This window comes from Peromyscus leucopus, chromosome 13 (genome assembly GCF_004664715.2).
Source record: "Peromyscus leucopus breed LL Stock chromosome 13, UCI_PerLeu_2.1, whole genome shotgun sequence".
In the NCBI taxonomy this organism is placed as follows: Eukaryota; Metazoa; Chordata; class Mammalia; order Rodentia; family Cricetidae; genus Peromyscus; species Peromyscus leucopus.
The window spans coordinates 60586690-60613307 of record NC_051074.1 but is presented as its reverse complement, the minus strand read 5'-3'; positions in this window follow the sequence as shown (position 1 = coordinate 60613307).

Sequence of the window (26618 nt, the reverse complement as noted above, 5' to 3'; positions counted from 1 at the left end):
TCTATTCACTCTATTTAGGAGATAGAAACAATGTAAAAGCCCCTCAGGTGATGAATGGATAATCCAAATAGTATACATATACACAATATAAATCTACTCAGCTGTTAAGATAAATGAAATCTTGAAATTTGAAAGGAAATGGATAGAAGTAGACCATATAATCAGTAGCCCATTTCTTGGGGAACCCAGAAAGACAAATATTACATGCTCCTTTTTACTGGAAGTCCTTATCTCTGAATCTTTCTGTGTAATTGTATAACCTAGGATTACCACAGAAACCAGGAAAATAACAAAAGACAAAGGTTGGAAGGAGGAAACCTTTAGAATGGGGAACAAGACAGGTGCTATGAGGTGCTATGGATAAAAGAGAGCAGGTGGGCAATAAAAATGGAGAGGGAATAAAGAACACTAAGGATGTTTGAGAAGAAATGTGGAATCATTTTATGTTTACCTAAAATTACATACAATAGATGTGTGTCTGTATACATAGATATATATTTAAAGGAGCTGTGACACTTGGTGTAACAATGTTTCCCCCAGGAACCATGGACTACCTAACAAAATCCCAATAACAGCTGACAAATCCCTGCTAGATTATTTTGGTCATGGGAGTCCAGGAGACCCCCAAAACAATATAGACTGAGGCTGTTGCCCTTCTTTATCATCTGGAATTAAAAAAGGCTCCTTCTTCTGATGGCATCATTTGTTTCAGACACAGGACTTGTTGAAATCCAGCTAGAGTTGACCTAGAAGTCTCTGACCTGAATATTGACGTTCATAGACTCAGAGTTTGCTATGCAATGTGCCAAGAAAGAAAAGTAAACAGTAATATTATGCAGCTGTAAATCCTATGAAGCAGCCATGGGTAGACTGGCAAAATATCCACAATCATGCATGAAACAGTGGCACTTCTATTTTAATTGTAACCAATGGCTATCTAATTGGGCTTAAGGTCTTTCAACATGAGTGAAGTCATACCTGGGACTGTAAATCTAGTCAACTACTTACAACAGGAGAGATCATAGATTCACATGGAGAGCCTGGTACTTCCACTCTCCTAAACTAGTATACTTTCCATTTTCTAAACACCTATCCTTATACTCACTAGAAAGTGTAGCTCCCATCTGTCATCAAAGAAAAAACCTTGCAACAGATGAAGACTCCTGAGATCTACAACTGGTCAACATGCAGAGAATAGGTGACTGCCCTGTGTCCAACACCCACTAATACATGGCAACATAACCATTAAACCAAAGTCTTACGGAAATCATTGAAGAACGTTTGGAAAGAATGTGAGAGCCAGAGACTTGGATACCTGTTGATAGAATGTGTCCGTCCCCTTGACACAACAAGAAACAAAAGTTACCTGTGAGCTATTAACAAGATGTTTTCCTGAACAAAACCAATTAGCATGGCACTGAAATAGAAGACACCGCACATGTTCTCATCCCAAATGAGTAACTACAGAGGTCAATGATGACTGAGAGGAAGAACGAGTTTCCTCCAAGAAGAGACCTTCACATACATTTGCCCAAGCCCAAGTAGTTCATCCTGGGCATATGCATGTGTCAGCAAAGCTAAATGGACCCAGTAGGTTGCATATACCCACATATATGCATGCAACAATGATGAAGAGAGCATGAAGCTTGGAAAAGGAGGAATTGGAGGAGGAAAAGGGGGTAGAAGTCATGTAGAGGCAGTTTTTTTGTAGGAGATATTAATTAATATGTCACTTGAAATTTTTATAAAATGTGTAAAAACTGGAAAGCAATGGTGGTTATACAATGTTACAAATACATTGAATACCAGTGATACAAGTGATATGTACAGATTATAAAATCATACAATTTTTGCTTATTTGTTTATTTACTCACCCCTGTGTATTAGCATAAAAATTAATATCAGACATTTTCTAAATCATTCAATAGCAAGATTTAAACATTTGCATCTCCTAGAAGGAAAACAGTGCTGAAAACTCATTGCTCTTTAAATTTATAAACAGAGACTAAAATTAAGGTGTTTATAAAAGTGAATTGTATATCCAGCTTAATTGTATTCATGTTATAGGCTTGTATTTTCTTGTTTTTAAAAATAAAATTATGATAGAATTTGAGAAATACCCAATGAAAAATAACTTCACTTAAAATTCCTGAGATCTGTTTTTAAGGATTTTTTTGTTTGTTTGTTTGTAACCAATTTTGTAAATTATACACCCTCCTTGGCTATCAAAAGACAAATACTTACATTAATTCCTTGTATTGCCTTTTCTATTATCAGTGATTGAAACTGAGCATCATTCAGCTTGTTTTCTGACTTACACATTTTTATTTGGTGGATACTGTGAGCAATCTGTTTAATGCGCTTTCCTGCAATATCTCCATGCATGATTTCAGGCTTCCTTTCAGGAAAAGTATGGAACTCTAGAGAGTTCCTTCGTCTATGCAAAATAAGCATGAAGCCATTTCTCTGTCTTATTTGACTGTAGGGACTGGAGAAATGAATACCAGGTGTGTCCTGTCTTACCTTTGTGAACAACTGCTGCTTTTTATTTTCAACTATATGAAAAACTCAGCATTTTGTGACAGATATTGACAGAAATTGGGGGATTTTCAAGTGGAAAAAAATGTAGTGCAAGAAAATGATTTTACAATGAGCAGCTAGGATGCTACACAGAGAAGGAGAATACGCATCTAACCTTTTTTTTTTTCCTCATAGAATTTCCAATACTTAAGAAACTTTCCTTCAAGATTGTTTTAGCAGAGTCTAGTATCTGTGACATAACACATGTCAGGGCAAGGTCACACATGAGGGGATGCTTCAAGAAGTATCAGTGAGCTGGGGAATACAGATTTTAATATCAACAGGTTCAAGCTGCTGACAGAGTGGACATACTTGCTAAGACAAGTGATCCCACAGGAGAAGTGTGTTTCTGAAATTGATAGCTGATCTGACTGTTGGGTGTACTGGGAAAAGACTGGGAGGGGATATGCTAAGGCTGAATAAACTTACAGTTGTCTCACTAAACTTTGGGATTTTACTTGATTTTCATTTAAACTATGTTAAGATCTAAAATAAAATTAACTTCATAGGAACTGGTTGTCTTTTATTTATAAAGGTATTACTTTTTTCCTTACAAGAATACATGAATATATATTAGTTGAGATTTTTCTGCTGTGAACAGAACCAGAAGTCTAACTAGGATTTTTTTTTTTAAAAAAAAACAAGAGAACTTCAATTCATGTTCAATGATAGTGTCAGTATCTCAATTACAAAAAACAACAGGGGCAAAATATACTAATTACTCTTCTGTCCGGTGTGGTTTGTTCCTTAAAGCAAGTGATATCATGTCTCATCATAGATTTTTTGAGAGTGCCTGAGGATGTTTCTAATAGGAAGGAAAAACTGTACTCAAGGCAGTAAAATGAAAGCCTCTCAGTCACTGGGAATTAGTGATAATGCTGGGTTTCAGGTGAGGGTATTGATTAACTCGCAAAAGGAAGGAAGACATGTTTGGCATTTGTGGCAAGATATTTAACAAGTTCTCTTTGAGTCATTATTATTTAACAGATAAATATGTTTCTTCTCTTCACAACTTGCAAAAGGACAAGAAAATGAAAGAACACAATAGTAACTTATGAATAGACTTTAAATAATTAAACAACATATATATTCAAACACCACACAGCTTGTCCTGAATCCTTTGATGTTGTAGGCATAAATGTATGCATGTTTATTCACACACACACACACACACACACACACACACACACACACACACACACAAATTTATCCAAACACACACATAATGTATACATATATCTAAGTAATTGGTAAATATTATTTAGAATGAACAATATATCACTTAAGCTAATAGTGTGTATTGTCATCATGTAGGTCATAGGGCCAAGTACTTCAGAATACTATTTTGAATTTATTATGTTTCTGTCAAAAGACAAACACAAGCAACAAAATTCTTGAGTTTTCCTGGTACACATTCATTCATATAAAAGGCAACAATAAAAATGAAATCATTGTAAGTGTCCATGACTCAAACTGGCTGCCTAGATCATCCTTTTATGCTTGTTGCAGTCAGAAATTGGAAGACTCTTAATATATAATTTACTGACTCAAGCTATAATTTTTTTTTGGTTTTTCGAGACAGGGTTTCTCTGTGTAGCTTTGTGCCTTTCCTGGATCTCGCTTTGTTGACCAGGCTGGCCTTGAACTCACAAAGAACCACCTGCATCTGCCTCCCGAGTGCTGGGATTAGAGGCGTATAGATAAGAACATCAGTTTCATATAATTCCCTATAATAAATAATGAAAAAATGCATTTTACTCCTAAGTATTACTCATTTCAAAAGTGCAATTTCCCCAAACTATAGGTTTTTTTTTTTTTTTTTTTGGTCACTCCACACTTGAACTGAGACTTGAAAAAACTGCTGTGTGCTGTGGACATGGGAACAGGTCACTGGTGAGGTCTGTCATGTCCTCTTGATTCTCTTCAAGCTATATCAAAGATACCTGCAGAAAGGGATTTTTATCCATTTACATATTACATATTTTCTTCATATCTCTTTGAAGCCACTGATTCTCAACCACAACAAATATTTACTTCTTTAATTATCAATGACTCAGTTAAAGCTGATGCATTAGATGTAACTACAGAGTAGTGACCTAAGGAAGGTCTTTGTAAAATTATTGATAAATTTCCTAACTTTTTTCAACATATTGACAAAGCTTTTCCTTTAAATTGTTGTGAAATTTCCAAGAGCTTTAAAAATAAAATCCAGTTTCATCTCTGTAATGCTTTCTTCTTCCGTTTGTTATTTGGTTCTCATTCTTTTTCGTAGTGCTGAAATTTCCCTGTACACTGATTTTCTGTTTCTAACGGTAATATCATAATTGAGGGGAAAATGAGTTACAGTATCTTTGACATATTCTATTCGTTCCTTCACTACATGTCTGCTCCTCCTCCCAATTATGTTATTGAAGACCTTGTCTGAATTAATGACATGGTATTAGAAAGTGGAATCCTCGGGACCTGTTTAAGTTTCCTTAAGCGAGTATGCACATGATCAGGTTAGTGTGGGTCCAGGAAGCAAACAGTCATTTTTGAACCTGGTGTTTGTCCTTTCTAGCAACCCACTCATACTGATTCCCTGGTCTTAGACTATAACATATAAAACTGACAGAAGAATTGCTTTTCATTAAGCCACTCAGTGTTCTATTAAACCCACTCAAATTAAGTCAATGATAGTTAAGGTCTGATACGTGCAATTTGAATACATCAGAAGTAATTTCATATAAAGTTTATGGGTGGATTTAAAGAAAACTAATTCACTCAAGGGAAAATTAGGACTGGGGAGATTGATTATTGAATAAAGTTTTTGTGGAATAGGCTTGAAACTTGAAGTTCTGGTCCCCAGAAACTATGTTAATTTAAGGTGGACATGACAACCTGTCTGTAGTTTCAGCACTAGGAAGGTGACAGAGAATTACTGAAGAAAGCTGATTAGGAAACTCAATCATATCAGATGTCTCTGGGGTTAATGAAAATAGTACATCAAGTCACAGGGTGAAGAGTGATTAAGGAAAATTCTGATATCAGATGCAAAATTTTAGAAGTATATGCACATATGTGCAAACACAGGCATACACAGGTACACCCACATAAATTTGAATGTGCATGTACCTCTGCATGCACACAACAAAAGACATTCAGAGAGAGAGAGAGAGAGAGAGAGAGAGAGAGAGAGAGAGAAGAAAATTGAGTTCTCTAGTTTTCATAATAATAAAATCCAAAAGCTTGCCTGCTATTAGTCTGGCACATAACCTGCCATTAGCAATGCACATAGACAATATCATTATTCTTGTCCTGTCTCATTCAGTATGTTTTTTTTCAGCAGACATCATGTTCAGTTATTGGAACTGAAGAATATGTACTGTTAAGCTATAATCCTGCAATGTTTGTAACAAGAGCTCTCCAATAGAAAAGGTCTCATTTTCAGGTCAAGACAAAATTTTTTAAAAACATGTTCTTTATAAACTCTTCCAACATGGAAGTCAAATATGTATGTCTACATTCCACAGTAATCTGTGAGCGCAGCTGTCCTGATGTGCAGCTGATCAGCCTGGAAGATGTCCAGCAGCCTCCCAACCTTCTGTCAAGTGTTCTCCCTACCCTGTTTATCCAACATGCCCTTCAAACATCTGGATGCTATTCCATCTTTACATCTACTTCAGTATATGATGGAATTAAAAATGGAATAAAGTCAAAAGAAACTTATTCACCCTCAAATTAGCCTACATATGACTTTAAGTGATAAAAATAAGGTGCTTTGGCTCACAGATGGTGGCACAGTGAAAATTATCTAACACCCAAGCCCCTCTTTGGCTATTATATTCACTTCCTCATCTATCACAACACCTGGTTCACTTTTTGATTCTATTGGTTTTGGAATCGTTTTGTGGTATTATTTGTGTGAGCTTTCATGGCTGTACCAATATTCTCCACACAAAACTGGATACAGAAAAGGACAAAGTGATTCACTTATATTAGTTACCAAACATCTGGTTGCCATAGCCATTCTGCTTGCTTGGTTTGGATACCTCAGAGAGAATAAAACAGTTCATCTTTTCTGAATTGCAAGTAAATTCATCAGAGGCACTACCTTTCCAGCTATTCTAGCTAAGCTTGGCATTTGGACCTTTTATTTTCTTCACTGTCCTCTAGATAACCTTATTGAGCTAAACCTAGGAGCTGTGTAAGCACTCCAAGTTGTCAACGGCCACCAAGATGAATGTAAGCTTCTTTTAGGTATTCTGTGTACATATATGATACTACTATGGGCCTTAACTGGTCTTTTACATTCATTGTTGGATGCCAGGAAATGACAGTTGGAACCATGGTAATTTGTTATTTCAACAAATATAAAAATATCCTTGTTAAATTTCTCATTTTTCTCTCTCCATTATTCCCTGCTAATATCAAAATGCAAAAACAAAAATGTCATTTTTGAGTAATGAAATTGAGCATGTCCAAAGTGTTATGTGTGTGTGAAGTTGCAATGAAATTCTATATTTCATTCAGTTAAAATATAATAATAAAGTAAAATTATAAGGTTAATGTTTAAATGATTATAGTGAGAATTCTAAGAATCAATATCATGATCATTTATAACAGTCTGAAAGAAAAGGCATAAGTCACAAAGCCAAGATGCCTCAGCAACAACTGCCATAAAGAGACATGGACATTCGCAGAAGATGCATTGAAACTCTCACTCAAGAAAACTACTCCCTTTACATCTGTCAGCTCCTTGCAAGACTATATAATCTTCCTTAAAAGTGTCCTAAACATGTGTCTCATAAATTGAGTAGACTCATTACACAAGACTGCAATGGTACATTGCAACAGTGCGCAATCTTTTCCTTCGTTGTTGACAGTGGTCTGTGTGCCTTAGACACCAGGTCAGATGTACCTTTGTTAGGTTTGTCACGTACCTATAGTGTGCAGGATGGTCAAAATCATCTTGTTTTGCAAAAACACATCAGCAGCAACAACAACAACAAAAATCACCATATCACAAGGCACTGTAACAGAGAGGTTCAGAAATTGTAACATAAAGAGGAAGGGTCAGAGCACTGACTCACCGCAAAATAGTCATTAAATATCTGAATGCTGAGGAAGTTTTATTCCTCTAGATACCATTTATAGACACACACTCCTTCACACACAAACACATACACACACACAGAGAGAATTACATAAATAATTTCTTTTTTCATATTTTTCTTTTTATTAAAAAATGGACTATTTTGTCATACAATACATACTAATTACAGTTTCCACCCCCTCTTTTCTTCCCAGTTCTCCCCACCTCCCCTCTCCACAGGCCATTCATTTTCTGTCTCTCATTAGAAACAGTCTTCTAAGAGATGGCAACCAATTATGACAAAATTAAATATAATAAGATGAAGCAAAAACATCACAAGGCAACCCAACAGATGAAACGAAGCCACCCCAAAGCAGGCACTAGAATCAGAGACCCACTCAATCACATGCTCAGGAGGTCCATAAAAATACTAAGCTAATAGTTATAACATACAGGCAGAGGACTTGGTGCAGACCCAGGGAGGCCCTGAGCTTGTTGCTTCCATCTCCGTGACTTTATATGATCCTTGCTTAGTTGATTCAATTGACCTTATTGTCCTGGTGTGGTCTATTTCCATCTGGCTCTCACACTTTTTCCACCTGCACTTTCGCATTGTTCCCTGAGCTGTGGGTTGATGGATTTGATGGAAATATCCCATTTAAAGGACTATCTCTTTATGTAATGTCTGACTGTGGTTCTCTGAATCTGTTCCTATCTACTGCTGGAGGAAGCCTCTCTGAAGATGACTGAACTTACAAGGTACTCGTTGATGAGTATAGCAGAATATCTTTAGAAATATATAATAGACCAGTACTGTTTTGTTTTACCTTAGGTCTCTGGGCAGTCTGGTGTCTGGTTCTTGCTCACTTAAAGAGTGTTGGGTGTGGGTTCCTTGTGGAATGGGCCTTAAGTCAAAGCAGATATCAGTTGGCTACTCTCACAAGTTGATGCTACCTTCGCTCTGGAATATCGTTCAGGGGGAACAGATTGTAGGTTAAAGGTTTTGTGGCTGGGTTGCTGTTTACATTTCTCTTTTGGTAGCCTGCATAGTAACAACACTAGAATTCATGGATAAAGTCTCCATATAGGCACAAGCTTGACTTCTCTTCTGTTCAATGAGTTGTGTTGATGTTGTCTGCAGCATTGGAACCCTGCTGTAAGTTTATTATAAGAGCAATCCATTGTCTTAGCAACACCCTGGCTTGTTTGGAGATTTCTATGGGAAGCCCTTGTCCAAGAACCTAGTCCTGCTACTGGAAGCATCATTTGTTGCCAAGAGGTGGTCAGATGAATCTGTATAAACCCCATTATTAGAAGATCTAGGCTGGGCGGTGGTGGTGCATGCCTTTAATCCCAGCACTCGGGAGGCAGAGGCAGGCGGATCTCTGTGAGTTCGAGGCCAGCCTGGTCTACAGAGAGAGATCCAGGACAGGCGCAAAGCTACACAGAGAAACCCTGTCTCAAAAAAAAAAAAAAAAAAAAAAAAAGGTTAGGATCCCCTTCGCATACTTTAGGAAGTTTCCACAGTACTAGATTTCCATATCATCCCACAAATGCCCATCAATTTCTGCTGTCTCTCTCCTTATTCACTCCTTCAACTCTATACCCTACCCCACCTGATAATTTTCTTCCAGTCTTCTACTGTGCCCAGATCACCTATAAAATCTATCCTTTTTCTCCATCCCTGTAAAATATATTCTATTTCTCCATCCCAGGGGGATTCCTGTGTCCTCTTAGTCCCTTCCTCAATACCTAACCTCTCAGAATCTATGGATGGCTGGTTGTCTCTCAGTTATTTACTGGCTGATATCCACATGTAAGTAAATACATAACGTTTATCTTTCTGGGTCTAGTACCCCAGTCGGGATTTTTTTTTCTACTTCCATCCATTTGTCTGCAAATTTCATGGTGTCATTTTGTTTTTAACAGCTAATGCTCTATTGTGTAAATGTACCACAGTTTCTTTATCCATTCTCCTGTTGAGTGACATCTATGTTGCTTACAGTTTCTGGACATTACGGATAGATCAGCAGACAACATGGTTGAGCAAGTGTCCTTGTGGTACGATGGCATCTCGTTTAGGTGTATGCACAGCAGTGATATATTGGGTATTAAGGTAGATCAATTTCCAGCTTTCTGAGGAACTGCCATATTGATTACCATGGTAGCATTACATGTTTGCATTGCCACCAACAATGGATGACTATTTCCCTTGCTCCACATCCTTGGCAGTGTGAGCTGTCACTTGTGTTATTGATCTTAGATATTCTGACAGGTGTAAAGATGTAATCTCAAAGCAGTTTTGATTTGCCTTTCCGTGATGGCTAAGGAAACTGACCATTTCTCTAAGTGTTTTTCAGCCATTTATATTTTCTATATTGAGAATTATGTTTATATCTGTACACCATTTTTAATTAGATTATTTGGGTTACTTATATCAAGTTTCTTGAGTTCTTTATATATTTTGAATATTAGTCCTTTATTGGATGTGGAATTGGTAAACATCTTTTCCCATTCTATAGGCAACTGCTTTATCAAAATGATGATGTCCTTTGCTTTACAGAAGTTTTTCAGTTTCATGGGGCCTCACTTATTAATTGTTGATCTTAGTGGCAGCACTATTAGTATTCTGTTCAGAAACGTGTCTTCTGTACCAAGTTGGTCAAGACTATGCCCCACTTTCTCTCCTATGAGCTTTTTTGATATCCAGTTTTATGTTGAAGTCCTTAATCTATTTGTGGTTAAGTTTTGTGCAGAATGATAAATATGGATCCATTTGCATCCTTCTTCATGCATCCATCCAGTTTGACAAGTACCATTTGTTGGAGATACTGTATTTTATTCCAGTGTATATTTCTGACTTCTTACAAAGAATCATGTATCTATAGGTATGTGGATTTATGTCTGTGTCTTTAATTTGATTGCATTGATTAGTGTTTTCATTTTATGCTCTACCATATTACGATATGTATTACGATAGCTCTGTAGTACACTTGAAATTGGGAATGTTGAGACCTGTAGTTTTTTTCATTGTTCAAGATTGTTTTGGCTTTCTTGAGTTTTTGTTTATCCATATGGAGTTGAGGACTTTCTTTTGAAGGTCTGTGAAGAATTGTGTTGGAATTTTGAAGGGATAGCATTGAATCTTTAGATTGCTTTTGGTAGGATGGCCATTTTTACTATGTTAATCCTACTGATCGACAAGCATGAAAATCTTTATCTATAAAATTTGCTCCATATATAAAATTAAAATATAATTTATTATTTGAATTTTAAATATGTCTAATATTTTGATAAATGTGAAAAGTAATGACAGTAGTATTAAATATCTGAAAATATAAAAGATCATTTTGAGCTTTAAATTTCCCTGAATATAATTTAAGATGACAAATCTATAAACTAACATTTTCAAAATGATGTATCTGCTTTATTTACATTGAATAGAAATATGTGGTCCAAATAACATGAGATCACACATTTTGGCAAGATATATGGAAATTTTGGCAATATTTATGGAAAATTAATCTTGTCAAAATCATTTCCTAATTTTGGTTCTCTTTCTAAATGCCAATATTTAAAAGCAACAATTTTCAAAAGAATTCCAAAATTTTAGTGTGGGGTGGATGCACTTAATTCTATTAGAATGGCACGTTACTTATTGGAATTTTCCTAGATTCCTCATAAAGTGGAACTATTTGTCATTTTAACTCTCTCAAATGTTGACATTTGATATGTCATTTTGCCAGTTCAGATATATGACAGTGAGTTTATTTCCTCATGAAACAGCATTACTTCAATAAAATTTCAATTCTGTGAGATATAATCTAACTAACTAACTTATTAATAGTTATATTAGACAAATTAAACATTATGCATACGTTAAAACAGAAGAAAACCATCTTTATATTTAATACCAATAAGAAATACCCTAAATGTTGAATTATATTGTTTTACTCTTAACACCAACCACTACTTATATTGTGGACCATTATCAAAGCTCACTGGTTACTATGATTAAAAAAAATAACTTCTATTTTAAAATATTTTCAATTGATTCATGTTTTGGCTACATATACAAAATAATACATGCAATACAGTTTTCACTTATCTCAGTTTTAAAAGCAGCTATTAAATCTCTCACCATGTATTTTCAGAGCAATGGTTAAAGTATCATATATAGGGTGCCATTAATTATTAATGGAACTAATGTATTCTAAATATCAGAATCAATTGAAATGTAATGCTGTGAAAGACCAATGAACCACAGAAGTGTGTGAAACTGGCTGGAGGAATCTTCTCCACAGCAGCTCCTTCCTGGAGCTAATGCTAACTCTAGGAAGCAATTAACATTAAAATGTCTGAAAAAAAATGGTAAAGAGGCAATGCATCATGTCTGTAGGAAAGAAACACACTTTAAAGATGCTTGGTAGGATGCACACATTAGCTGGAGGGATTTCAAAATAACCATGGGTTTCATAAACAGAGTTTTCACATGCATAAAAGAAGCTTCCAAATTGAGTTTAAAATGCACAACAGATTGTGCTGTTCTGTACAAACAATAATAGAATACAACTTTAAATCTAGTAAAAAGTAGTTCTGATTTAAAGACATTATGCTTAAGGATGTGATCATGAGTAACACATCAGTGTAAATTAGATTTCTGCAATCATACCAAGCTTCATTTAAATTGGTAGGTCAAGAATGTTTTGAAATTTTTATTAATATTTTATAAAGCTTTGCTTCATTTTAGAAGGCTAACCATAATAAAATGTTGTTAAGCTTCCATATTTTATCCAATAAGGAAGGGATGGCTTTAGCTCCACTGTTAGAGAAATATATACTTTCTCCTGCAGATTTTAATATTGCCCAAAGCCAATAGTCAATGTTTTATACTCTATTGATTGTAAACTGAATTTCTGCACTGGATAAATGACTAGCATTGTTCAATTAAATAATTAAATGGTATTGCTATTATTAAATAATTAGAAACAGTCTGAACAAGCTGTGATTATAATTCTGCTTCAGAAATACTAACAGGTCATTTCCTACATACAACCAATTGAACAGTTCAATATATTTTAACAATAATTTTATAATATCTTTAAAAATATATGTGATGTAAAACCTGCAATCTAGGGGACATTTTGTTGGATTTATCAAGTTCATCCCTACTGTCTCACTTTCAAGGAACTGGGAGGGGTTATGCATGCCACTAAATGCAAAAAAACAACCAGTAATCTTGCCTAGCTATGAACCCTGGGAGATATAGCTATAACAATGACCAGCCTGCAAGATATGTCCTGGAACAACAGTTGAACTTATGACAAGAGAATAATAAACCACTTTCTGATTGGTTGTTTGGCCCACTCTACAAGATGTACCCTGTACCTGATACTGTTGTGGACTATTTGTACACTTTGTGAAGATGTACTTCTGTGATTGGTGTAATTAAGAGCTGAATAGGCAAAATGCAGGGACAATAGGTGGGGTTTCTGGAGAGGGAGAGGAAGAGGAGGAGGAATCTATGTGTGCAAATTATATCAGAAAGGTGCCACAGAGGGAGTGGACATAAAGAATGAAAAGAAGGTAAAATAGAGACTAATAGAAGTGGGTTAATTTAAGCCATAAAAGTTAATGGAGCAAGCTAAGTTTAGGCCAAGCTTTCATAAATAATAAAAAATCTCTGTGTTGTTATTTGTGAGCTGCTGGCCCAAAGAAAAATCCATCTACATATGGTTCCCAATGTGGGACTTCAATAAACAAACACCCCACCTTGGACTGCTGGCAGTGGTTTAGAGTGTGCCTGGTCTGGTCTACTCTGGTGACTAGTCTAGCAAATACCCTAACTGTCATCATAGAGCCTTTGTCCAGTGACTGATGGAGGCAGATGCAGAGATCCACGGCCAGGCACCAGGCTGAGCTCCGGGAATCCAATTGATGAGAGAGAAGAGGAATTCTGGAGGCGGGTGATGTTGAGATCATGATGGGAAGATGTTCAGAGATGAGGAAGCCCATGAACTGTAGACTAGTGGTTATGGAGCCCCCATTGGACTGGAATAGGCCCTCTGGATACAGAAGATAGTTGTTTGGCTCGAACTGTTTGGGGGACACCCAGGCAGGGGGATCGGGATCCATTCCTGGTGCATGGGCAAGCTTTTGGGAATTCGGTGCCTGTGGTGTGACACCTTGCACAGCCTTGGTACAGTGAGAAGGGGCTTGGACCTGCCTAGGCTCAGTGTGCCTGGCTCTGCTGACTCCCCATGGGAGACCTTGATTTGGGAGATATGGGGATGTGGGGTGGCTTGGGAAAGAGGGCTGGGAGGTGGGAGTAAGGAGAAGGTGGGATCTGTGGGTAGTATGTAAAGTGAGTAGAAAATTTCTTAATAAAGAAAAATGAAAAAGAAAGAAAGAAAGAAAGAGAGAAAGAAAGAAAGAAAGGAAGGAAGAAAGGAAGAAAGGAAGAAAGGAAGAAAGAGCAAAGAAAAGTTCTGAACGAGGAGCAAAATGTGGCTTCCTAGTCCTGAAGTCTCTCAAGTAGACTGATGCAGACGACCGGTGTTTGACCTACAAAGGCACGGCTACCAGCTGTTGCTTGTGTATTATGAAAAAGTCATTTAAGTGAGGTCATATGGAGATGAACATTTCTTCTTCTTCTTTGTTTTTTGTTTTTTGTTTTTGTTTTTTTTTTTTTTTCTCAAGACACGGTTTCTCTGTATAGTTTAGGTGCTTTTCCTGGATCTCTCTTTGTAGACCAGACTGGCCTCGAATTCACAGAGATCCACCTGCCTCTGCCTCTTGAGTGCTGGGATTAAAGGCGAGTACTACCACCACCAGTGAACATTTCTACTAGTGAAGTGAATTTTTAATTTACTTGTTGCTGTGTGGAAGAAACCAGTGTCTACAATATTATTGAGGTTACAGATTTGAATGCAATCACTTCTTTCCTTAATAGTGTGTCACAAAGGGGAATTATAAACCTGCGTCCAGAAAGAAAACCACATCGACTGTCAATCCTCATAAGAAAAATTATATGTAATTTTTACAAAGACACAAAGAAACATTTTGAGATTTACCTCCTTATTTTCTACACTCTTAACAACTCCATAGGTTTTGTTTTTGGTTTCGGTGTTGTTGCTTTTTAGTTTTCTAAAATTCCTTTCTCACGTTACATATAAACTCATAAATTAAAGCCCATGCTTATCTTGTAGCTGTACCCATGTTCACATCAATATCTGTCTCAACATCCACAGCATACTGTACCTGTACCAATATCTACATTAGTATCTGTCCCTACATACCCATGACAAAGCTTCATCCCTTAGAAGAATTTTTAGCACGTAGCTCATAGTCAATTAGTGTGGCTGGATGAATGGGTTATTCTGTTCTATCCAGTTTATAACTTAATTTCTACTCATGTTGATTTTAAAATATGTTGAATAAGAAACATATATGTAGCTGGAGTTTTCCTGCCTAGCCCACAGTTAGGACAAATCTCTCTCACTCACCAGTCCCACAGCCGCTCAGACTCAACCAAGTAAACACACAGAGACATATATTGTTTACAAATTGTACGGCCGTAGGCAGGCTTCTTGTTATCTAGTTCTTCTATCTTAAATTAACCCATTTCTATAAATCTATATCTTGCCACATGGCTCGTGGCTTACCAGTATCTTACATGTTACTCCTCATCATGGGGCTAACAGCATCTCTCTGCCTCAGCCTTCCACTTCCCAGAATGCTCTTCTCTGCTTGTCCCACCTATACTTCCTTCCTGGCTACTGGCCAATTAGTGTTTTATTTATACAGAACAATATCCACAGCACATATACGAATGGTCTATGTTGGTCACATAGAACTCTATATCTTTCATAATTAATGAATTTTACTGTATAAAAAATGTGATAGTGACTGTTCCTGTTTCAATCCTGATGGTGCAATAAAATTCTCTGACAAAAGTCAACTTAGGGAAAAATGAGTTTATTTTAACTCACAATTCATGGTTATAATCCTCTATTGCCCAGATGTCATATCATATTGAAGCAGCAAGTCATATCATATTCACCTTCATGAGCAAGCTACCCTTATATTGTCTCTACATTTATGGAGTTCAGGATATAAATCCATTGGATTGCACATCTAACAATGAGCAGACATTATACTTCAATTACACAATTCCTAAAGATATGCTCAAAGGCCAAATGCACGTAGACAACCCCTCATTGAGACACTCTAGGTGATATTAGGTTGTGTCTGTTTGACAACTAAAATTAACCCAAAAGGTAGCTAAGTGGCTGAAAACTAACAATAAATACCAACTATAAATTCATATCAAGCAAAAATATTTTTCATTCATAATCAGAAATTAATTTTATTTTGAAATTCTTAATATGAAGACTCTATTTGGACATGAATAATTGTTAAGGCATTCTAAGGTGGATGAGACTAAACTCATATACCATTCTATCATGTACATGGCAAAATTGATATCTTCATCAAACTACAATTGACAAATACATGTATATAAATTTTTGGGGGCTGATAGCTCACAAAAAAAGACAGAGAGACTTCTTATTAATTATGAAAGCTCAACCTGTATCTTAAGCTTGACCTACTACCTCTTATAACTTAAATTAACCCATTTATATTATTCTGTGTTTTGCTAGTGGGTTTTTACCTCTCCTCCATTTTTTTACCCTCTGCTTTTTCTCCGTGTCCTTTGAGTTTCTCCTGTGACTACATTCATTCCCTCTTCTTCTCTCTCCACCCAGAAGTCCCACCTAACCTCTTCCTGCCTGGCTATTGTCCATTCAGCTCTTTGTTAAACCAATCAGAAGGCACCTTGGCAAAGACACATCTTCACCGTTGTCAAAAAATTATTACACAACATCTCTCCCTTTTTGTCTATATAAAAAAGAAAGGTTTTAACTGTGACAATGTAAAACTATGTACAATAAGAACAATTATTTAGTAAGAAATGTATTCACAAATTTCATTCCATTAGTATTTGACAAATTCAGAGAAAATAATCTATATTATCTATCTTATTTTGGTGAGTCCAAAGTTTTGTTCCTAATTTACTTTCTATCATAACTAAAGAAAACTGTAACTATAACTATCTAATCTTGAATCCCATCAGAAACCCAAGAAGGATATAATATTACCTAAGCAAATACAAAGTGCAGAACAAGTACCTTTCAAAACTAAGAAGTGACAGAGATATCTGGGTGCCTGGCCAATCACCCCAAGGTTTCTCTGCAATGTAGGGGCATCCGTATTTGGTCTAGGGGCCTAAATTATCTGACAGAATTTTAAGTAGTAGGAACTTTGAAGGACTGTCCTACTTTGCCTTAGCAAAGTTTGTTAATTTCCTTCTTTTGCATCTTGCTCGTCCAATTTGGACAGCATACTGTCAGCAGTTGAGGCAAGGGCTGTTTCTTTGCCCAGTGGCTAACTTTGCCACAAATCAAAGCAAACTCCATGTGGAGGTTCTTCAATGCCTGTCATACTCGTTTGAAGTTGATGTGGGACACGTGGCAACCATTGCTGCTTGACAAAGTTCTAGTATTTCAATATTGCAGGCCAACTTCTCCAGCACCTTTATTTCATTTTAAAAGATTCTCACTATTAATGCCTTTTCCTTTGGGAAATTCTGTGCAGGCTTAGGTAAAGAATGTAAATGTGCACAATGGTAGCCTTGTGGTGATATTTTGTTTGTGAGCTAAAATAAAGCTTGCCTGAAGATTAGAGTGTGGAGCTAAACCACTAGTTAGCCATAGAGGCCATGCAGTGGTGACATACACCTTTAATAACAGCACTCGGGAGGCAGAGACAAATGGATCTCTGTGAATTTGAGGCCAGCCTGGGCTACACAAGACTGATTCAATCTAAATAAGAAACAGAGACAGGCAGTGATGACACATGCCTTTGATCCTAGCACTTGAGATCTCATGCCTTTAATCTCAATACTAGGGAGGTAGAAACAGGAAGTGATGTGGCTGGGCAGAGAGAGGAATACCACTGTATCCATGTCTCAAACCCCCCAGAGACCCCCAAGGAGTCAGTTTCCGATGCAAGCACACAAGGGTCTTTTTATTATCAGGTTTGAACCTGGGCCACAGCCTGGCGGATGGAGGGAAACGTGATGGCAGCAGCAGGCCGAGGGATAGGAGAGATTTTAAAGGAAAAACTACAAGCCAGGAATCACATGCCTTGGCATCTTGGTACTGGATAGGAGGGGTATGGGGCAAAGTGATTTTTTCAAACTATTGGTCTAGACTTTCAGAGTGAAACCACATTTGAAACTATTGGGTTAGACTTTTGGTGTGGAACCACAACCTGCTGACAGGACTATCTGAATATCTGTAAGGGCCATAAATCACAGACAGGATGTTTGCAGGAGCATCTGGATCTTATTAAACTTTACTGCCCTGTTTCTTAGTTGACTGCTTCTAGGGTATCTGTTCAAGTTGTCATGGCACATTCCTGAGATTCTTCCTAGAATTGAATATGGCCTCTGGTCACCAGGCCAGTCTAAGATGGTGGACTTTCCCTAAGATTGAGTCTGTAAAATCAAATCTAGGCCTTCATGTTGCCTTCACAATATAAGGCAGGAGAAGACAGGAGCTGGGTTCCTTTTAAGCTGAGGATTTTGTAGAGATAAGAACTAGTGGCTGACTGCTCTGCTTCTCTGATCTTCCAGGTTTCATCCTGATATTTGGCTCCAGTTTATTTTTTTTTAAAGACCAATTAGAATTAATGCTATGTAGCCTCTCTAAACAAAATAGTTTTTCTGGAAAAACATCCCCACCACCTTGGGGCCAGGAATTCCATTGTGCCCTCCTAATTACATAAAGAGGATGAAAGTTGGAAATTCACTATATACTCCTGGTGCCCAGGATGACATGCCTGAGGATCCAGAACCTGAGGCCATTAAGAGTTCAGTTAATAAATATAGAGAAATCAGAATGCTACAGTATAACGAGGAAAGGGTATGACATCAGGACCTTCTCATTTGAGAGCATTATGAGGGGAATATTCCAATATAATAAGATTAAGAAATTGTAGAACAGTGTTTGCTTCCAGAAGAAGTCTTTTTTCCCAAGGTCAGGCATTTGGATAAGGGTCTCCATTCCCCACAGGGGCTTGAAAAAAGTTCCAGATTACTAAAGCAGTCATTCTCCTTATCTCTGGCAACAGAAATTTGTGGTTCTTTCATTAACACATGTCTGATGCCTATTGTCAAGGTCTAGGCTAGCTTCCTCGGTCCCTGATTTTAAGCCACACCCCAGCCCACATGCTCCTTTTTCTCCCATTTATTCATATGTGCAATGAAAGATACATTCTTTTCCCAATTAAAAGTCACTGTCAGCCATCTTTTCCTGCTTCAGACCAGGTCTGCCTCTTCCTTCTCTCCCCCATCAACTCCACCCATCCTCTTGGGGTCTGAACCCCCACCGAAGCAGGTCTCTGGCATGAAGTAAATTGATGCTGCTAGGAGCTCTCTGTCATGAAAAGCCTTATGTTATTAAAGCATTTTAAATGTCATATTCTGTAGATCTTTAAGAGTTTGAAGACCATCTATCTATTAAAATATAGCTTTGTTTTACCTTGAAAGCATACCTAACATGACTATAAGTTTGATTGTTATAGACAACTAAATACTAACCTGTCTTTCTTTATTAACCTAAATAGTTTTCAAGGACCAAAACTTTATATTACATTTTTTTAAATGAGTTGTATAGGTGCAATACTGTAAACCAGAGTAGAAACATATATGCAGTATAACAAAAATAACCTTAAATTCATATCAATATTCCAAAAAATGTAAAATATTGGAGACAGTGGTTATTTAAAATTAGACTCAACTGTAGTGGGTAGTTGTTCCAGCTTTGACCTTGAAGCACTGCCCTCACCAAGGCAGCAGGTTACTGCCACACCTGCTATGACCTGCCCCTGGGGCGTGGCCTCTTTAGACCCTTAAGATCTGAGAGGTGTACATGCTTTGCTCTCTTGGCTACCTTGTGATCCTGGATTCTGGATTGCAGACCAAGTCAGAGTTCTCCTGAGAATCACAATGGCCTGCATCTCACCTCTCCTGGGTCCTGTAACCAATCCTTTTGCTGGTTGTAAGTTTACCAAAAATAAACCTCTTTGACTATCAGATAAACTATGTGGAATTGCCTCGCTAATTGCCACTTTATATGGCACCCACATGAGGCAAGCTCCAAACACCAAGGTGGCCTCCTGGGAACCCAGCACTTCACAAATGCACTGGTACTGCCCCCACAGCCCCTCCAAGCTCACCAGCACCAGCAGGTAAAATATATGTCACCTGTCTTGTAGATTTTTTTTTTTAGTTTTATTTATTTATATCTGTAGCCAGATTTTTAGAGGTGCCTCACCCAATAAACCTGATCTCTATCAACCTTGAATGAATCTACAGCGTTTTGATTTCTCTGGAAACAAAAGTATATCCTCTTCTCCAAAGCAATACATTTTCTGACTTCCATTGTTTAAGTTAAGAAATTCCTAAGCATCTAAGATGGTTTAATTCAGCAATCTATTTTACAATCCCATGTCTCTCAGCAACTGCCATTTGCTCATCAACAATAAAAAATTCAAAGTTAACAAGGCACCATACAGGGTCCAGACTCCCTGCCTATTTTCCATCTTTATGTGGCTTATCCTTTTTGTTTTTATTCTCTCTTTAAAGACTTTATTTTATTATTTATAAACTATTTTTATGACTGTCTATACCCATTTCCGTTCCTTTTTTAAGCCTATGCATATTTTTTAAACACACTGTAAACTTTTTAGATTTTTTTCCCCATCTGGATCTGTCTTTACTGAGTACCTGCAGCATTCTCTGACCACATGAGACAAATCTTAAACTGCCATGTCAGCCACCACATGGCTCAGCTTAGCACGTGGCACTAGCCCATGGTGTTGGTGGCTGGTTCTAGCCCACAGGCAGTAGCTGGTAGCTACACCTCTGTACTCCCGGTACAAGCACACCTGAGAGACAGACAGCAGGACTAGAAAGCAACAACTTGCTCCTTCTCCAAAATGTTTGTTAGCTTTCTCAGGCCCCATGCTTGGATATTTGAGCCCCATGTTTTGTGCCATATCTAGACAGATTTTTCTTTAGGCTACCAGCTCACAAAAAATGACAGGAAGACTTATTATTAATTATGAAAGCTTAGCCTATAGCTTAGGTTTGTCCCCTAGCTCTTATAACTTAAATTAACCATTTATATTAATCTACATTTTGCCTCATGGCTTTTTACTTCTCTTCCATCTTGCAGCTCTTGCTTCCTCTCCGTGTCCCATGGCATCCATCCTGTACCTTAATTTATTTCCTCTTCTCTTTCCCCTATAAGTCACAGTTTACCACTTCCTGCCTAGCTACTGGCCATTCAGCTCTCAATTAAACCAATCAGAAGGCACCCAACAAAAACACATCCTCAAAGTGTACAAAAATATTATTCCACAGCAAATGAATATAAGCATGTAACTTGAAAAATAAATTTGTTCATTGAAAGTATTTTCACATATACACATACACACAAACACATATATTACTTTTTAAGACATAACAAATCATTTTCTCCCTTCCATTTTCTTTCTTCTTTTGAAAATTTCACATGTATACTCACTCACTATTTACTGTCCTTCAAATTCAAGGCTTACTTTTTCCAACCTACTGAGTATAATGAATCAATATATAAGTCAATATGACTAGGTATGTAATTCAGATGATAAAGTATTTACCTAATATGGAAACGCTCTGATCTGAATGCCAGCACTATATAAACCTGATGTGGTAGTGTACACTTATAATTCCAACCCTTGAGAAGTGGATTCTCAGAGATTATGTACTATGTGAGACTCTGTTTCAAATAAGGAAAAAAGCAAAAAAGAAAAAAAAAACGGAAGTAAATAAATTATGTATATCATAAAGCAAATTTTTTTGGACATTATTTACTACAAATAACAAACATTATTTCAAGTATTAATGAATTAATTATGTGTATTCAATTTAAAGTATTTGTAATAAATATATTTTCCTAAAAACATAAATACATCCTGTTCATCCTGCATAATGCTACTTGAATATAAGTCTACAGAGCTGACCATTTGGTATATTTGATAGCCATTCAGTGTGTTGTTCTCCAGGAAGATGATTTGTCTCACTCTCAGCATTCTTTGTTTCCCAAGATGGGAAGGAGGATGTAAGTTACACAACTCAATTGCAATGAAAAACATGTTGAATATAATTCAAAATAACATAGTAAATCCACAATAATTTTCCAAAAAGTAACACGTAAAGCAAATATATGAAAAGAACCCTCTGATTCTGATTAGTTGTAAAGAGCTTGCCTGGCATGGAGGTGTTCTGGGAACAATATCCAGGTATTTAAAAAGGAAAACAAAAGAGTAAAGAAAGCTGGAGAATCAATATGCTCCTCAGCCCTGGGAAGTGTGCAGTTGCAAAGCAATTAGCTTCTTGTCTTTATCAATACCATGTGTAAAATAATCCTGGCTTTTGTCCTAAAGCACAGGGTGTGTGTGTGTGTGTGTGTGTGTGTGTGTGTGTGTGTGTGTGTGTGTGTGTGTTTGGTCTAATCATGGATTCAGCATCTTATAACTAAAATAAAAATTATAGTCTTTCTTCTGGTCCATGCAAGCATTATTTCTGGAATTTGATTAAAGTGTATACCAATGGGGGAGTGCCATTGAGTTCAGAGGTAACTAGAGTTACCTCATAAATCAAGGATTCATTATAATATTTCCTATTTGTGCATTTATTTGAAATATCCCATATCAAATATTTCATAAATACAATAAAAATAATAGGAAAAGGTATTTCCAATATGGCCAGGTAACAATAATTTGATAAAACCCACAATACAAAAGGATTCCAAAACCTTGATAGCAGTAATATGAACCAATTAATATAAACATAGATCTAAATGAGCATAGAGCTTTCCTCAAGATAATATACACAGAGGCCAGCATGTAAATGAAAATGGTTCTTTACTCATCATTGGAAAGCCACAAAGAGATTTAAAAAAATGACTAAAGAAATATGCTGGTGGGGTTGCATAGAGAAAATAACTATTGTGCTGAACTGTTGAAGTCAAAGTAAATTAATACAGCTATTATGGAAAATATCATGGAGGTTCTTGAAAAAGTGAAAATAGAGCTACCATATTATGAAACCCTCCTCTTTATAGATAGATATAGGTATATATTTACATTTATTTCCTTTGTGATTACTGTGATAGAAACCATGACCAAGGCAACTTGTAAAAAAAAAATAAGTTATGACCTTGCCTACAATTCAGAGGGTTAGTCTGTGATCAGCATGGCAGGAAGCATGGTGACAGACAGATGTGCTAATGCAGCAGTAGCTCAGAGCTCAATTCTGACCTGTGATTTGTGGACACAAAGAGGGAGAGAGACTGTGCATGGCAAGGACTATACAATTTCTCCTATAAGCCCCAACTCCCAATCCTTTCCAAATAGTTCCATTGACTTTGGACCAAACATTCTAACATATGAGCCTCTGAGGGCTATTCTCAGTCAAATACTCCCCCCCCCCACACACACACACATGACAAATGAATATATATGTACTCACATATATGAATATATATATGTATATATATCCAAAGGAAATTAAATCAGCCTTAATAAATACTTTTGTATTGCCCCATATATTACTAGGATATTCACAGTAGCTAAGAAATAGAAACAAAGCAAATACATATCAGCTGTTTGGGTAAAGATTACATGATACAAAAATGAGAATGGAATATTGTTATATTATTAAAATGAATGCAATCCTATCACATGAGACATCATATGTAGAATGAAACCATTATTTTAAGTGAAATAAGTCAGAGATAGAAAAACAAGTTTTGTGTGGAATCTAAAGAAGTTGACACAAAAATTGAAAGGATTAGATAATGGTTGCTATAGATTACAAAGAGTAACTAGAAAGTAGGATGTAGAATGATTCATCAATGGATATTTAGGGTTAGAGAGAAGAAAGAAGTTTTTTTTGGTATTTATTTCTCTTTATGGTGACCCTAGCTAACAATAATGAAAAATGTATTTCAAAAAAGCCACAAGGAAAAATTGTAAATATTTTTATTATTAAGAAATGAGGTATATTTAAGGTTGTCATGATTTAAACATTTGAAAATTCATAAATGTATCAAAATATCACACTGTACCCACTCAATATGCACATGTTTTGCTTTCAACGAATATTTAAAATAAAAATTTCATTATAAAATAAATACAAATAATCGATTGCAGTTTAGAAGACTTTCTGAAATACAGTGATTGAAAGTTCCCATATGAATTTTAGCAAGCAAACATATACCTTTTATACCTTGAATCTAAATATTTAGTTTAAATGCAAGGTTATGATTACTGTAGGGTATATCTACGGACTTTTAAGTCCAAAGGGGGGTAAGTCCTGATAATACAATTATATTCTATTTGTGAATTTCAAATTATGAAAATTTTAGGGACAGTCCCTAAATGACCTTAGAGTTAATTATTTATGTAACTTATACCATATACATACACTCACGATAAAATGCATCTAAGTAATTAAATAGCATGAAACAATTCTTGACATAAAAAATTAAACATGATCATGATGATACTAAAAAATGACATTTTTATATACTAAAGCAGTGGTTCTCAGCCTGAGGATTGCATTCAATTTGGGGTTATTGCATATCAGATATCCTGCATATCAGATATTTACCATATGATTCATAACATTAGTAAAAATGCTTTTAAACAGAAGTTTCTGTCCCACCAGCAACTTCCAAATACCCAGAAGCCACTTCCTAAATTATCACTCAGAGACTTTTATTAATTATAAATGCTTGGTAGGTAGCTCAGGCTTATTACTTATTAGCTCTTACACTTAAATTCTTATCTATGTTTAGCCATGTGACTTGGTGCCTTTTCTCAGTACAGCATTCTCATCTTGCTTCTTCTGCATCTGGCTGGTGACTCCTGACTCTGCCCTTCCTCTTTCCAGCATTCTTAGGTTGGTCTCCACACCTATGCTTCCTGCCTGGCTACTGGCCAATCACCATTTTATTAAACCAATTTGAACAGCAAATCTTTACAATGTACAAGAGGATTATTCCACAGCATACAGTTATGATGTAGCAATGAAATAATTTTATGGTTGGGGGTCACAACAGCATGAGGAACTGTGCTAAAGGGTCGGAGCATTAGGAAGATTAAGAACCAATTCTTTATATTTTTTATTTAAGAATTTTTGTTTCATTTTACATACCAACCACTGTTTCCCCTCCCTCCTCTTCTCCTGCTCCCTGTCACCCCCCCCCCAATCACACCCCCTATCCACTCCTCATTGGTGGTAAGGCATCCCTTGGATAGGCAACACAGCCTGGCATACCAAGTTGGAGCACAACCAAGCCCCTCCCCCCTGCATCAAGGCTGAGTAAGGCATCCCACCACAGGGAATCAGCTCTAAAAAGCCAGATCATGTACCCCGGATAAGTCCTGGTCCCATTGCCAGGGGCCCCACTTACATATCAAGCCACACAAATGTCACCCACTTTCTAATGTGGTCCTATGCAGGTTCCTCAGCTGTCAGTCTATAGTCCATGAGCTCCTCCCAGCTTGGGTCAGCTATCTCTGTGGCTTTAAGCAAAGATAATTTTGCTGCAATCCACAACCCCAGAGAAACTAGGCAAAAAGGAAGACCCTAAGAGGGACACACATAAATCGCCCCAGGAAGGGGAAATGGTTAAGATCTCCTGGGTAAACTGGGATGGGGAAATAGAGAGAAGAGGGTGGGAGTGGGAACAAGAGGGCTCATGGAGATGGCCGAGTTGGGAGAGTGATGGAGAAGGAGAGCAGTGAAAGAGATCATGACAGAGGGAGCCATTATGGGCAAGGGAGAAACCTGGTGCTAGGGAAATCCCCAGGATACCACAAGGATGTCCCCACCTAAAACTCATAGCAATGGTGGAGAGGGTGCCTGAACTAGCCTTCCCCTGCAGTCAGATTGGTGACTACTCTAAATGTCATCAGAGATCCCCTTTCCTAGAACATCTAGTGCTAGCAGCATTAAGGCCATAAGTGGACTGCAGGGGACTGCCTCTGGCTGATATATAAACGAGAAAATTCACCAAACTATGATTGTGAGATTATATTACATAAATATCGTAATTTGGGACTCCTTGAAACAAGATTTTGGACAAATATTGTAGTGCAGGGGTCATGAGAGAGAAATAAAAAAGTGGGAGGATCTTTAAGCATGCACTAAGAACTTGTTACCAGTAGGGGGAGGAAGTGTGCTCCCATAGCTCTGAGAATCACCAGAAGAGGGAATTCAAGACCTTCTTTAAGGGCTTTCTATCCAAAGGGGCAAAACACTAAAGTGTTGGTTGGTGCCAGCTGTTAATCAGTTGCTATGGTCTGATCATCAGGGAATTATTTCCAGCTTGTCAATCAGGATTATAGGAGTTTTCTGAAGCTTTAGAGAAGAGTTCCAGGGAGGAGAAAGAGTGGGGTGGTATGCAGAGAAAGAGGGAGCAAGGTTGTCTATATTAAACTGGTGAGGTCCCACTACAACACTGTCAGTGCAAGTGTTTACCACAAGAACCACGAAACAGGTCTATATTAACATACAGCATGGGAAGGGAGGGAGAAAAAGGTAAACAGCTATGGACTGAAAGAAATTTTATAATTTAATGGGCATGAGACATTTTCCTCACTTTCAATGAATTATTGGTTGATTGTTTTCTGTGTGTGTGGACCGTGGCATATATGCAAGATCTGCATGCAGATACCAGTGGAGGCCAGAATGCGCCAGATCCCCTTGACCCAGGGTTACAAGTGGTTGTGAGGTGCTGGGAACAATGTCCCAGTGTTCTTCAAAAGCGGTAAGTATTACTGA